Below are 14,062 nucleotides of genomic sequence, written 5' to 3' on the forward strand. Positions count from 1 at the left end.
GAATACACACTATAGGAAAAGATAGATCGCTACTTACCATAAAGACGACATATCAACAGTAAACAAATCTGGGCACCTACATGGCACCATCCTATGCCAACCTGTTTGTGCCCATCTAGAGAAGAGCTTCCTAGCGTCACAAAATGCAAAACCCTTGAACAGGCGTAGGTTTGATGATGATACCTTCATCATCTGGACTCAGGGCCAAGACAACCTATCTTCCTTCCTTCATAACCTCAACACATTCTCTCCCTTCTGCTTCACTTGATCTTCCTCCAGTGTGCCACCTTCCTAGACATTGACCTCCTTTCTGACAGCTCTCTCCACACTTCTGTCCACAATAAACCAACCAATCACTAACAGTACCTGCACTTAGACAGCAGTCATCCCGTTCACAGCAAAAAATCCCTCCCATACAGCCTGGCCAGCTGCTGACAGCATATTTGCAGTGACAAGAACTCCCTTTCCCAGTATGCTGAGGGACTCACCAAGGCCTTTGCGTACAGGCACTATTCCGCAGACATAGTTCGCAAACAGATCTCCCATCTCATTTCCCCTCACACACCAATAATCCACATCACCATGCAAGAACAGCCACAAAGGAGTGCCCCCTTCATCATCCAATGCCACCCTGGAGTGGAACAACTGAGCCACATCCTTCGCCTGGGCTTTGATTACCTATGATGATGCTCTGAAACAAGGGACATCCTACCAAGTATACTTCCAACCCTCCTAAAGTTGTGTTCCATCACCCACCTAACCTTCATAACGTCCTAGTTCATCCCTATGTCACTCCCAGTCCCAATCGCTTGCCTCTGGGATCATATCCCTGAGGAAAACCGAGATGCAAGACCTGCCCAATCCACCCACCCAGCACTTCCTATTCCCATCCTGTCATAGGATAAATCTATCTCGTAAGTGGTCGGGCCAGCTGTGAAGGCATCCATGTCATTTACTAGGTCTGCTGCAATAATTGCACAGCTTTTATTTTTGTATGACCACCAACATGTTGTCCACCAGGGTGAACAGCCACTGCCAAAATGTGGGCAAGGGCAGAGAGACCACCCTGTGGCACAACATGCAGCTGAACATAACATGCTTGATTTCAGTGGCTGCTTCACTACCCAAGCCATCTTGATCCTCCCCTCCACCACCAGCTTTTCTGAACTGCCCAAATGGGAGTTATCCTTACAGCAAAGTCTCTGCTCATGTAATTATCCTGGCCTCACCTTAAGGTAATGTGTTGTCCTCCCCCCCCCCCCCTCTCCACCCAACAGTTTCCATTCCCCCTCTGTACTATCACATCCTTCCGAATCTCGTCTCCCACTCTCTGCCAATGCAACTGCCCATCTTTCCCTGCTTCTCTCCTTTTTGCTCCATTTTCCTCACCTCCCTGCCCTACAACCTCCTGTTGCTGTGTCTGTTGGTGTTCTCGTTCCTGCACACTCTGCCAGACAGCACTCCCCTGACCCCCCCCCCTCCCCAACCCCCAAACACCCACCCACATATTGCTATCCCTTCCCCTTCCCCACCACCTCCAGATTGCTACTTCCATCCCACGTGATATTTGCGTTCTGGCTCAAGCTGCCGGAGTTGTTGATCATATGTCCTTGAGGTGTGCTTGCTTGTTTGAGTAAATGGTGTGTGTTTCTCTCTCTTTTTGATGAAGGCTGTGGCCGAAAGCTTGTCTTTTAAACGTGCCTGTCTGCAACGTAAATGTGTCATTTTTATGATACGTAGCAATCTGTCTTTTCCTACATTTTTCACCTCAACTCTTTCATTTGTGGTTTACAAGGTATCACTAGGATGATGTGGATCATTTTTTCTGCCTGTTTGATATCGGTAACGTAAAATGTTAAAAACATTATAAGGTGTCACAAGTTAAGGAGCGATATTGTTTTATTTTACTTTTATCTATTATTAAGATTCATAAATGTGCTACAGTGGCACCTTGACTAATGTAAATGCAATTATTCTGCACATATGTATACAGTAGGACATTGGTAATCTGTGCATTGAAACAGTCTGTGATTAGGTATCAAACAATCAGTTGCAGCTCTCCATGAATTCCTCACCTGTGGCAACCTCTTCATTGCAGAATAGCACTTTGCATCCGACATCCTCAAATATTTGGTGGATGTTTTGCAATATCTGTCTTCCTCCACAGGTTTTAGAGTCTACAGGTTGCATCAAATGCTACAGATGTTACTTCTTAACATGTGTCTTATTATCTTGTCCTTCCTTCTAGTCAACATTTTATACGCATTCCTCTCACAGCCATTTCTGTGAAGAACCTCCAGTTTACAAAGACTGAGAAAGTCAGACAGTGCTGGTGATAATTCCTTCATATAGTTCACATATTTGTCATTTGTAGAGACCCATCCATTGAATAACTCTTGTGACATGCTGGAGTATTTTTGATGCTGATAGCAGCTCCCTTTACGTGGAACTCGACAGGAATCATTTACCTCCATTTATTAAGATGTTACTGTTTCAAGAGACAATCACCATTATCAAAAAATGCGGACCTTAGCCTGTAGTGTGAGTCACGTCAGAAGTCATCTTTGCATGTTCATACACACTTAATGCTGCCAGTTTTGCTATTCGAACCTGATGTAAGTGATCATTTGACACGAAAGTTAGTCTACCTTCCTTACTTTCATTCGCTTATGTCATGTGGTACTATATTTTGCGGTAATTCTTCCAATTCTATAAGGATATTTTTAGCTCAGAAATGGGCGGTTCCAGCAATAAGTGGTGTAAGTTCACAAACCTCTTGTCGAATCCTGTTCACTAGTGTGGGTATATTGACATTGGCCTCCCAATATCTATATTCTTTACTGTCATTTCTTGTTAACAGTATCAGCTTATTCCCAAGAATAATCAGCTTTCACTCAGTTAATACTTGGCAGAAATCAAATCTGTATTTGAATCGGACTTCTTTAACTCATGCGCAGAAAGGTGTGCAGTATTCTGCTGCATCTATTTTCAGTAAGCTACCACAAGGATTCAAAAATCTTAGCAGTATTCCCTGTGCTTTCAAATTGAAACTGAAAGTTTCCTCATGGGTCAGTCCTATTCTGTTGAGGAGTTCCTCGAAAAATTAAGCTGATTCTTGTTGTATTGTTGATTCTGTTTACTTAAACTTGTGGCTTGACTCTTTTGGGTACATTAACATATTATTTTTATCTGTTATTACTTTTATGTTGTAATTTCATGTACTGACAGGTTCAATGACCTTGGAATTTGCTCGTCAATTTGGTTCTATGGAACTTGACACACACGTAGCCCTGACATTGCAATTGGGTTGAAATGCTGGGAAAGTTGAGGTTGTGTGTTGTGTGTGCTATATTTCATGTAGTGAAATGCCTGAGAAACTACACGTTCCAAATCAGCAAGAGAAAGGTTTATTACAACACAACAAAATATTAGCTAAACTAAAAAATTCTTCTTACAAAACTGAATACCAAACTCTCAGACTTCTGTCAGGCATTAGGCTGAAAAACAAGAAATTTAATTTCCAACTGGAACAAAGGAGAGTGTACTCGGTAGCAGCTGGCTGAAGATACTTATCGGAATTGATGTTGGAGCAGTCTGAAGTTCTGCAGTGGGGGCTCCAACAAGGCTCTGATCAAAGGGCTAGTATAAGCCAGCACATGAGTTGACACAGAGCTTTGACAGGAGCTGCTGACAATTGGAGCTGTGCCACTGTAAGTAGCCAATGTGCAGAGTTATACTTCTCGTTCAGTTTCTCACACGACTCAGTGGAGGGAGATAGATCCCCAGTGAAGACCTCTGGATGCAGTTGCACTGCCATCTATCAGTTGCGGTAATGATACTCATCAGCACCTGAAGTCCTGGGAAGTGACACCTTGGAAGTTTGCATGTACACAATGCTTTTCTATATTTAGGGTTGCAAGTCTGTCAAGATTACCGTATTTACTCGAATCTAAGCCGCACCTGAAAAATGAGACTCGAAATCGAGGGAAAAAAAAAAATTCCCGAATCTAAGCCGCACCTGAAATTTGAGACTCGAAATTCAAGGGGAGAGAAAAGTTTTAGGCTGCACCTTCAAATCGAAACAAAGTTGGTCCATTGTAATATGAGACACAATTTAGGTCGCATGAAAGACGATACAGCTACAATAGTTTGGTTCGAGTAGTAAGCTTAGCAGTTAAGCTTTACCAGGTAGCCATTGCTATGCGTCAGGCACTCCGTCCGTATTTATACGGGTACCCTTCCTTTTTCACGTGCTTCGTCTGGTTTGAATCGATTGCTTATTTTGCTTTGATCTGATAAGTGCCGTTTTCTTTGTTATAGGTGTTTACGTCACTATAAGCTGAAAATGCATTACTGTACTGCATCATGCATTGTTTGTCGCATCTGATAGTGTGTGTTTACGGCCTATCGCCGCCCGCGGCATGGATTGCTTTTGTGCGTGCTGCCGCCGCTTACGATTAAAAAAAGAGAGGAATTGTCTCATTAGCGAAACAATTGCAAGCAACTGCTACTTGTTGTTACTTACACTGCTGCTTTCTTTGATAATGATCAACAAGAACCAAATAATAGACTGCGTATGATAGAACATGTTCTGAACGAGAGTTAGGCGAAAATTTTTCTCCTTTTGAAAATATTTGCGGCCGCTTCTTTAGTACATCAAATTCTGCACAGAAAGTAGTCATTTTAGATTTAAAAATCTAGTCAGTTGCCGTGCTCCATTTCTGACTATATCACTATGAGGCATAAAAATAATACGAATATAAACAGGAGATGATACGTATTTTCTTCCGCGTTTGCTGTTGTCTCACTCTAGTTTTGTAGTTTATTAGGCAGACAGGATTTAAATGAGATAGCAACAAACACGAAAGAATACATGGCAAAATGTTTATATTCATATTATTCTTATGGTGAAGAGAATACTGCATGTGATTCGCATTTCATCAGGTTCCTATTAGCAACAGTCTTGCCAGTCAAATTTTCGTAGTACATTGAAATTCTGCTACTTTTGAAGATGAACAATACGGAATTTGTATTTACTTTGTTGGATAATGTATGAAAATGCAGTGGTCGAAACTCGGGGCGGAGAAAAAAAAGCTCGTCTTCCACCTTTTTTTTTATTTATTTACTGACGCAGAGGTTTTGGCACCAGTATTTATCTCGTTGCCTACAAAGCATGCCTGTGTAGCGCTGCATATATTCAACGGCAGAAGTTAGTTGTGGCGGCATGTACCAACATTTTTCAGAACTTCCGCTTGCTTTGCACTCGATTCTAAGCCGCAGGCGGTTTTTTGGATTACAAAAACCGGAAAAAAAGTGTGGTTTAGATTCGAGTAAATACGGTACTACTGGTATATGACATCCCTCACTCGCAAGAACAGGAGAGAGCCATCAGCTGGCCTCGACATTAGGGTTGACCTCCATGGTGTCGAGAAATCCCCCAATGTGTACTGTTCCAGGGCACTCTGGTCAGTGTCCACTGGGGTTCACTTTGGGATGGGTATCGGACAGCGACTGTCCACTAGTGAAGGTGTAGGGGCTGCCCAGATATCATCGCAGATGGAATTACGGTGCTGACAACCCCGTGAAGGAGGCTCTTATGGCTTGCATGGGTGTAGAAGGGAAAGGTGTGATCGCTGTGGCTACCCATGGAGTCATTCATCTGGACAGGGCTCCTCCTCTGTGGTTGCCAGATAAAAAGCGAGAACGAAGGAGAGTGTGTTGTCCAATGAGTTGTGACGGCAGATCTTTGATAGCTGTTCTTTAAGCGTTCAGATGAAACGCTCTACTAGACCATTGCATGCAGAGTAGCCTCCTCAGTTCCGAGAAAATTTTTATTTAAACTTTTTATATTTTCTTCCATAATTTGCTTATTAGCAATACTAGAAAAACAAGAAAAATGTTTAAAAAATCATTCATTACTCCTAGTCCTACAAAGGGATGTCCTCCACAGGGGATGTTAGGTCTCAGGATGTAATGAAGTTCCACACATCATATTTCATTAAGAACAGTATTTTTAGTTTTATTGATGCATTATTTATTTAAATTAATACAAAAATAAATTTTATTGTTTCAAATTGTACCTAGGTATATCTACTGAATAAAAGAAAAGTAGATTGAAAAAATTCCGAATACAGTAGATCTATCATAATAATTTATTTCTGATGACAAATTCATTTAGTCTTCGCAGCTCATGACAAAGCTTGAACCGAGCGAGGTGGCTAGCACACTGGACTCGCATTCGGGAGGACGACGGTTCAATCCTGCGTCCGGCCATCCTGATTTAGGTGCCTTATTAGCTGAACACCCTGGAAATCGACAGCGATTTTTGGTAATCGGTTGAGGAAATTCTGGTAGATGTAGAACGTTTTTGGTTTGAAGGGCTCAGGAGGGTGGTAAACTCTAGATTTTGAATGCTTTGGTGCTCAATTTTCGAAGTCAGGGTCATCATTAGATATCACTTCAGGTTCACGTGTATGCGATAGATATTCCTTGTACTTCTCTCTGAACTGAAGGCAGTCTAGAATGTTATTCTTCAATGTACCCAAAACAGCTTGATCATGTCTGTATTCTAGCCATGAAGCACGAATAGCGAAATAGTTATGGCACTTATTCTATAATAACTGATCAGCCTGTTGAGGAAGTCAACGCCTCCCATATTTGAATTGTAGGTGCTTACAATTGCAGGATGGTCCACTTGAATGTACTTTTTTTTCTTTCCTGCACCAGCAGCGACACTTATCAACTGGATTTACTCTTTCTGTACTGGACATGAATATAACAGGGCGATTGTCAAACCACTTCACTACACAAACTTTGCCATCACTTCTCACTGACTGATCAATGGATCCCCTACCATTTTTCTTCATATCCTTGTCCAATGATAGTTTGGAAGCCTTTTGGAATTCTGGAGTTCTGTAATGTTCCAGTAGCTTGGCACTCAGCTTCACTGTGCAATTTGTCTAAAAGCAACCCCAACGTGAATTAACAGCCCATGTATATGGTCACTCCTGGAGGGAGAGTGGCTGTAAGTTTTATAACAGCTTTTCCATCTAAATCCGAATTTTCATATTGAGTATCAGAAACTATAGGATCACCTTTTCCCTTGGTAAAAGAAGAAATCCAAAGAAAGGCCATCAGTTGCAGCCAGTAAAAAATTCTTTAATCCACAAGGGTTAGGTTTCAATTTTATGACTTGTCCTGTTGGACTGTGACCCCAAAATGGAATCATCTGTTCATCAACAGAAACATTAGTGTGCCTGGGGTCTAATCTGCAACCATTCCATACACTTTTAAGAATAGGTTGTATTTTCCAGAATTATTATTTTGTTTTACTTTGAGGGACACTTTGTCATCAACAACAAGTTTCAGATGTTTTCTAATTGTAAAATATGTCATGGCAATTTTTTTTAGCAATACTTTCCGCCATAGTCTTTTTGGCCCAATACATCCTAAACCTAGGATAGTACAAGTATGACATCATCACTGTTGCAGAGATAAAACTTTTCATTTCATCTACAGTACATTTCAGATCTCTCCCAGTATTTTTAAGATACCTTCTGTTTGTATATTCGGTAAGGGTGCTAAAAATATTTTGTGGCAGATATTTACTCACATAGTCATGAGGTGGTAAGTTCACACCAACTGCCACTTGTTCCTCATGTTCAGGTGCAGGTGGTAAGGGGAAAAAAATCCGAAGTCTTCCTTCCAAAATGTCCTGTCGGTGGTAGATTGACTAGAGCAGATTTTTTCGGATCTGCTATTGTTCCTGTCTTCAGCTTCGTCTTCATCTTCATTAGCTATATCTAATTCCAGTTCTTTACTAACATGGTAAACTGGATCTGTACAGATATCATCATCAGAGAGCTCCAGTTCACTAACATCTCCATCAAATAATTCATTTACAAAATCTTCAAATGCCTTTTAATATGAAAAAAAATTTGAAATTTGACCTAAAAATTGTTAAATTATTCACCTGTAGATTACAATTTCCTGAAACGTTAATTAATATTAATCTAATATTCGCCACAGAATATAAAATGGGCAATTAAAATATTATTTTTGAAAAAAAAAAGAAAAAAAAGAAACCTATTTTGTTGACATATTGATTAAAATAGAATAAAGTGATAATAAAATACTTACAAAGAGCCTCTCCTCTGAAAACATGCTTTCTTCTGTCAGCCATTTTCTATTCTGCCTTACAACAATGTCATTAAAGACAATGGTGATGAACTGCTGTTGCATGTGGTGCCGCCATCTCTGAACTTCCTTCAAAAACACTTTTCAGTGTTGCCAAGATGATAAAAGCTCAGGGGAAAAAATATATAATAATGCTATGTGTTATGTCCCCCATAGGGAACACCAGGACTGAGGAGGGTAGAGTGGTGCTGCCTGGACAACAGTTGATTCCATTTGAAGCACAAAAGGATGTAAACTCTGCGGATGTAAATTGAGGCCCACTGTCTCTGACGATTGTTATGAGAAAACCTTCAGTTGAAACATTTGTGTCAAAGCTTGGATTGCATGCATTGAGGACATACACAAGGAAAACCAAATCTGGCGTTGACAGTGATGAACCGCAAACTGCGAAATCCAAATGTAACTGCCTCTGACTATGGGAAATAGCAACATACTGGGGCCACTCGCTTGCTATGGCAGAATGTGCAGGCAGCCATCATGGTGGCAACGTTGCTGTCAGTCCCTTTCCAACACACAGTTGACTGGCCATGTATTTCACTAGCACGCCGTTCCAATGGCCACGTTGTTGTTGTTGTGGTCTTCAGTCCTGAGACTGGTTTGATGCAGCTCTCCATGCTACTCTGTGTGTCCGTAGTTGCGTTGAGCCTTTATCAACTCCTTGCAAAGACAATGGCCACAGTGAAGCAGATTTGGATCCAGTGCTGGAGGGTGGAGGGAATTATGATCCGAGTCCGGCCATTTTCACACTGGAGCAGCAGGATGCCATTGCTGTCAGAGAATTAGTGAATGCGATGCCAATAACTCTGAACTTGCAGGTTTGAGCACCTTCTGGCAATCTGATGGCCATCCTCACTGGACCAGGAGGAGGAACTCTCCACTGCTTTGTCATCGATAGGGAGTGGGGTGACGGCTTCTTCGTCATTGGTGTCCAGGCAGTAGCGTACTTCAAGATTAGAGTCAAAAGAGGAGTCTTGGCCTACCGGCAATCTTGAAAGTAAGTCAGCATTGGCATTGTGAGATGTAGAACAGCACTGGATATTGCAGGAATAACTGGTGAGAAACAAAGTCCATCACAGAATGTGGTGAGCCGATTTTGTGGGGATGTTGACATCAGGTCAGAATAAGGGCAGCAATTGCTGCTGTCAAGAGGATAAAAAGGTACCCATACACGTAGTTGTGCAATTTTTTTTAAAGCGAAGACTATGGCCAGAGCCTTCTTTACAGTGTGTCCGTAGTTGCGTTGAGCCCTTATCAACTCCTTGCAAAGACAAAAGTGACAGGCTGTTCCACACTGCCTATGATGCGAGAGAGGACAGCTTGTAATCCGTAATTGGAAGTGTCTGCTGCGATAACCGCAGGGCTGGAGGGATCGTAAGTCATGAGACATGTGGGCCAAAGCAGTGCCTGTTTAAGGTCCCTGAAGGGGCGGTTGCATGTCGTGTTCTGATTCCATGCCACATTTTTATGAGACACAGTACAGTGGTTCTGCAGTTGTGACACCATGGAGGTGAACAACTTACAATAATAATTCAGTTGTCCCACCATAATATGCACTGAAGTTGCTTCACATTTGTCGGAGGTGGTAAGTTCTGCATAGCATGGACATATTGTGGCTTTGGTTAGATAGCAGTGCCACTGAGAATATGCCCCAAATATTCGACTTGAGGAACGGAAAACTGGCACATCTCAAAGGTACAGTGTAGATTTGCTCCCAGTGGGACAGAAAAAAGAGCACTCATGTTATCTGCTGGATGCTGGGCAGGCGGGCGTGCAATGATGATATCATACGGCTAATTGGCTGCATCCAGCACTTCCCATGTGACGTGTTCCAAATGCTTCTGAAATATCGCTGAGATGTTCACAGTGCCAAAGGGTATGTGATTGTAGTGGAAGAGACTGAAGGGCATGTTTTGCAGCGGAAGAGACCGAAGGGCATGTTGATCACCAGCAAGTCTCACGATGCCACATCCAATGGAAGCTATATGCATGCACCCTTGAGATCAATTTTTGCAAATATTTTGCCTGCTGCCAGCCAAGTAAGGATCTCGTCCACCCTTGGGATAGTGTAAGATTCAACAGTGGACTGTGGGTTAATGGTGTTCTTGAAGTCACCACATATATGGAGGGAGCCATCCTGTTTGTCAACCAGCACAATGGCTATTGCCCACTGACTGTCGGCAGCTCCACTCATAACTTAACCTACGGTGCAAGTGGGACATTCCAAGACCTCAAAAAAAAAAAAAAAAAAAAAAAAAAAAAAAAAAAAAAAAAAAAGGGGGGGGGGGCGAGGTGATCAGCAGGAGGATGATGTGGGATTCAAATCCCACAATGCCTGTAGCAGAAAACTCAAAAACCAAACAATACTTCTAGTGAAGAGAGTAGAAGTAAGAATTATCCATGCTGGGCTGGATGCTATTGGTTGCATGATGCATGTCTAGTACCAGAAGTGTCAGAGGTAAAGTCCCACTGAGTCTGTCATCACAGGCTTGTTGATGACAAGGAGGCACATCCTCCATGTTGTGACACCATTTTGGCTGAGGGCTGTGAATTGTCCTGTGACCACCACTATGTTGTTGCTGTAACTGCAAAGGCACTAGTCAAATGTTTGGAGGAGATGGAAGCCCAATTCCCAGTAGGTGTTCCACACTATGATAGTTGAGGTTCAACTGGTGTCCACCTGAAAGTTGGTTGGGTGACTACTGGCGAACACCTGCAGGGATGCTTGTTGATCCCAGATGGGTAGTACCGTGTGGACATTGAGGACCTCTGGGTCTGCCACATCAGGTTGCTCGACTGGAAGGGGGTACACTTGAGTATAATCCACGTGCGTCTTGGAGGGAGCATGGCAGACCTCTATTTTGTGACCTGTTTTGCCGCACGAGGCACATTTGGCACGCTGAAACGGGCACTGTTGTGTAGGATGCACGATGAAAGAGTGAATGCAAGAGGGCAACTACTGAGGGCTGTAGGCTGAGAATGCTGATTTACTGTGAGGGGAAAACTCTGCAGAGTGGGGGAGCTACTGGGTTGGTGGGTGGGCAGCAATATAGACGTGAGACGGATTGCAGGGATGCTGATGCATGAAGGGACTGCTTGAATACTCAAATGATCAAAAGACAATAATCAAACATGGGTCTCTCAACTTCAGTAAGTCCATTCAAAGTCCCTCATCTAGGGCATGCACCAAGATCTTGTCTTGAATGAAAGACACAGCATACAACTGTTGACAGATATCATTTGTGCACTGTAAATGGCTATCCCGAGAGAGACCTTTGAACGTCATGATCCACTACCGATACAGTAGCCCCTGTTGCTTACGCCGTGCTCCTGCAACATGCCCCTGAGAGTCAAAATATTCTTGCAAGCAAAATTTCAATTCCTCATGTGGCAGGGCATGCAGATCATTTTCAGGCTTAACTGGTGAACAAGGTGATAGACCGCTGGTCCGATGTAGATGAGGAGGAAGGCCTGACAATGGGCATTGCCAGAAATATCTTAAGCCATAAAATGCTGCCCGTGTCAGGCCATATAATTTGCACTAGGTTCCAGTTTCCTGTCAAAGGCCGAAAATAGCGGAGGAACTCCACAGAGGCCTTTAGCTGCAGAGTCCATTCGAGAAAAGTGTTGTGATCGATCAGCGGATGCTGTGGTAATGTCCACCATTGTGTTTACCAGCCACTGTATGAGATGTGCATATCTCACAGGAAGAGCAGCATCTGTTGCATCACATTGAGGGGTTCAGGAACCAGGTGTTCGGCCATAGGGAAGCAAGATGATCAGACCTACCTGTTGAACTGGTGGGAGCAAAGAACAAAAGAAAGCACTCACAACCTCCTGGATTCAAAGAAAACTGTGTCGCCAACTGTTATATCTCATGTAGTGAAGTGCTCGAGAAACAAGGCATTCCAAAGCAACAGAAGGAAGGTTTATTAAACACAACAGAATGTTAGCTAAACAAAAAACTTCCTATAAAACTTAATAGCTTACTTTCACAGACTTCTATCAATCATTTGCCTGAAAAACAACAAAGTAAATTAAGATGAAGGGATGTAAAAACTAATGTAACAAAGTTTCCCAGTGGAAGGAAGGAGTGTATTCGGTGGCAGCAGCTACTGGAAGTTACCTCTTGGAAATGACATTGGAGAGGTCCAAAATTCTGCAGCAGTGTATCCAACCAGGCTCCGATTGAAGGGCCAGTATTAGCCAGCACATGAGTGGCCCAGAGTGGCGGTGGAAAACTGCCCAAGAGTGGAGCTTCGTCTCTATGAGTAACCAGTGCACGGAGTTATACTTCTGGATCTATTTCCGCGCACATGGCTCGGCGGAGGGAAATAGATCCCCAGCGAGGAGGACCTCTAGTTGTGCTTACTCCACCACTTATTGGTTGCAATATGACACTCGCCAGCAGCCGAAGTACTGGGAGGTGACACCTTGGAGGTACACAGGTACATGATGCTTTTCCATCTGCACGGTTGCCAGTCCTTCAGGCATACTGGGTGGAATATGATAGTACATGTTTTGCTTGTATTTTAGTGATAATCGGGGATATTATCCAAAATGTAGTGGCAGTGCCATTCGTGTTTGTGCGCCTGCCAGCTACATGATGCTCCTTCCATTACTTGTTTTCCACCCAGACATCCCAATATCATATTACTCTACCAGTCAGTCATGTGATCCATCTTGACACACTAACCACCTGTCTGTGATACATAAGAGTGGACTGATAGTAGAAGATGCAAAAGTTCAAGCACAGCTGAAGATCAATTGAATTCATTTCTGTGGCTGTCATATAAATAGCTTATTAATGCTGATACTGTGTATGGAACAACTGAAGTGCATTCTTTTCTTTATGACACTTTTATCGCATTCACTTAGGATGTTGTTGGTGGTGGGCTTTGCTTGTCTGTTTCTTGCTTACAGTGGATATATGATACCTCTATGGACATTTCACAATTATTTTCAACTATGCTACTGGCATTGTAAATAAAAAATTAAAAATAATTATGAGTTTTCTATCTTTTTGGGTGTGCATATTGTGATGATTCAACGCTTATGCTTTTCAGTGAGTAGTTTCTTTTACCCCTAAAGTGTTAGAGGTAAAAATTTGTGTGAAATGGGCAAGCAGACAACAACACATCTCCTCCTAATTGAGAAATGGAAAGTAGAACACCATTACTGAGTTTCAAGTGAATAAAATGCAATATGTATCGTAATACACTATTGTTAATACTATAGCTGTAGTCACAAACAATGGCAGTAGAGTTTAGACTTGTTCTGAGCCGGTACATTACACATTCACAAACAGCCAGTGAGCGTTCAGTAGTGTTCTGAGTGCTCTACTGTGAATGTTGTAGCAATTGCGAACATTAAAAGTGATTGTAGTGAGTTATTTAGTGAATTTTTACTCCATTTGTTGTGAGTTGTCATCACTGGTGGTAGTGACAGATTTTGCATAAACAAACGAGAGACATAATTTGCAGGATACACAGTTTCTTTATGCGCAAAGTGTGTGTATGCACATACCACAACTGTCGTGTGGTAATAGCAACTAATCAGTCCCTGTCCAAGCCTCGACCTACCCGAACTGTCATTGTTCGTAAATCAGACTATAATAAAGTGCGTGCTAGCTGAATGGTCTAACTTATGCTTATAAACACAATGACTGATACTTGGTGTGATTCGTCCATGTTTTTGTGGTGGTTTTTAATGTGGCCCTTAGATATAGGAAATTTTCTGAAAGATAAAATTTTGCTACTCCCACCACATAATCCAGTTCCAATCAACAAGAAAGTAGTCTGCACTAACTTTGTGCTTAATAGGACAACTTCTAGGCGGCCTTAAAATTATATGTATCTATTATTTTTGT

The 14,062-nt window shown here is 42.3% G+C and overlaps 1 protein-coding gene across 2 annotated transcripts in view; it reads left to right on the top strand.

The window, feature by feature from the left end:
• Positions 1-14,062, top strand: part of LOC124605347 (MICOS complex subunit Mic60) — a 59,345-nt gene that overhangs the window by 27,493 nt on the left and 17,790 nt on the right. The window lies entirely within an intron of this gene.

Source organism: Schistocerca americana, chromosome 3, assembly GCF_021461395.2.
Source record: "Schistocerca americana isolate TAMUIC-IGC-003095 chromosome 3, iqSchAmer2.1, whole genome shotgun sequence".
NCBI lineage: Eukaryota > Metazoa > Arthropoda > Insecta > Orthoptera > Acrididae > Schistocerca > Schistocerca americana.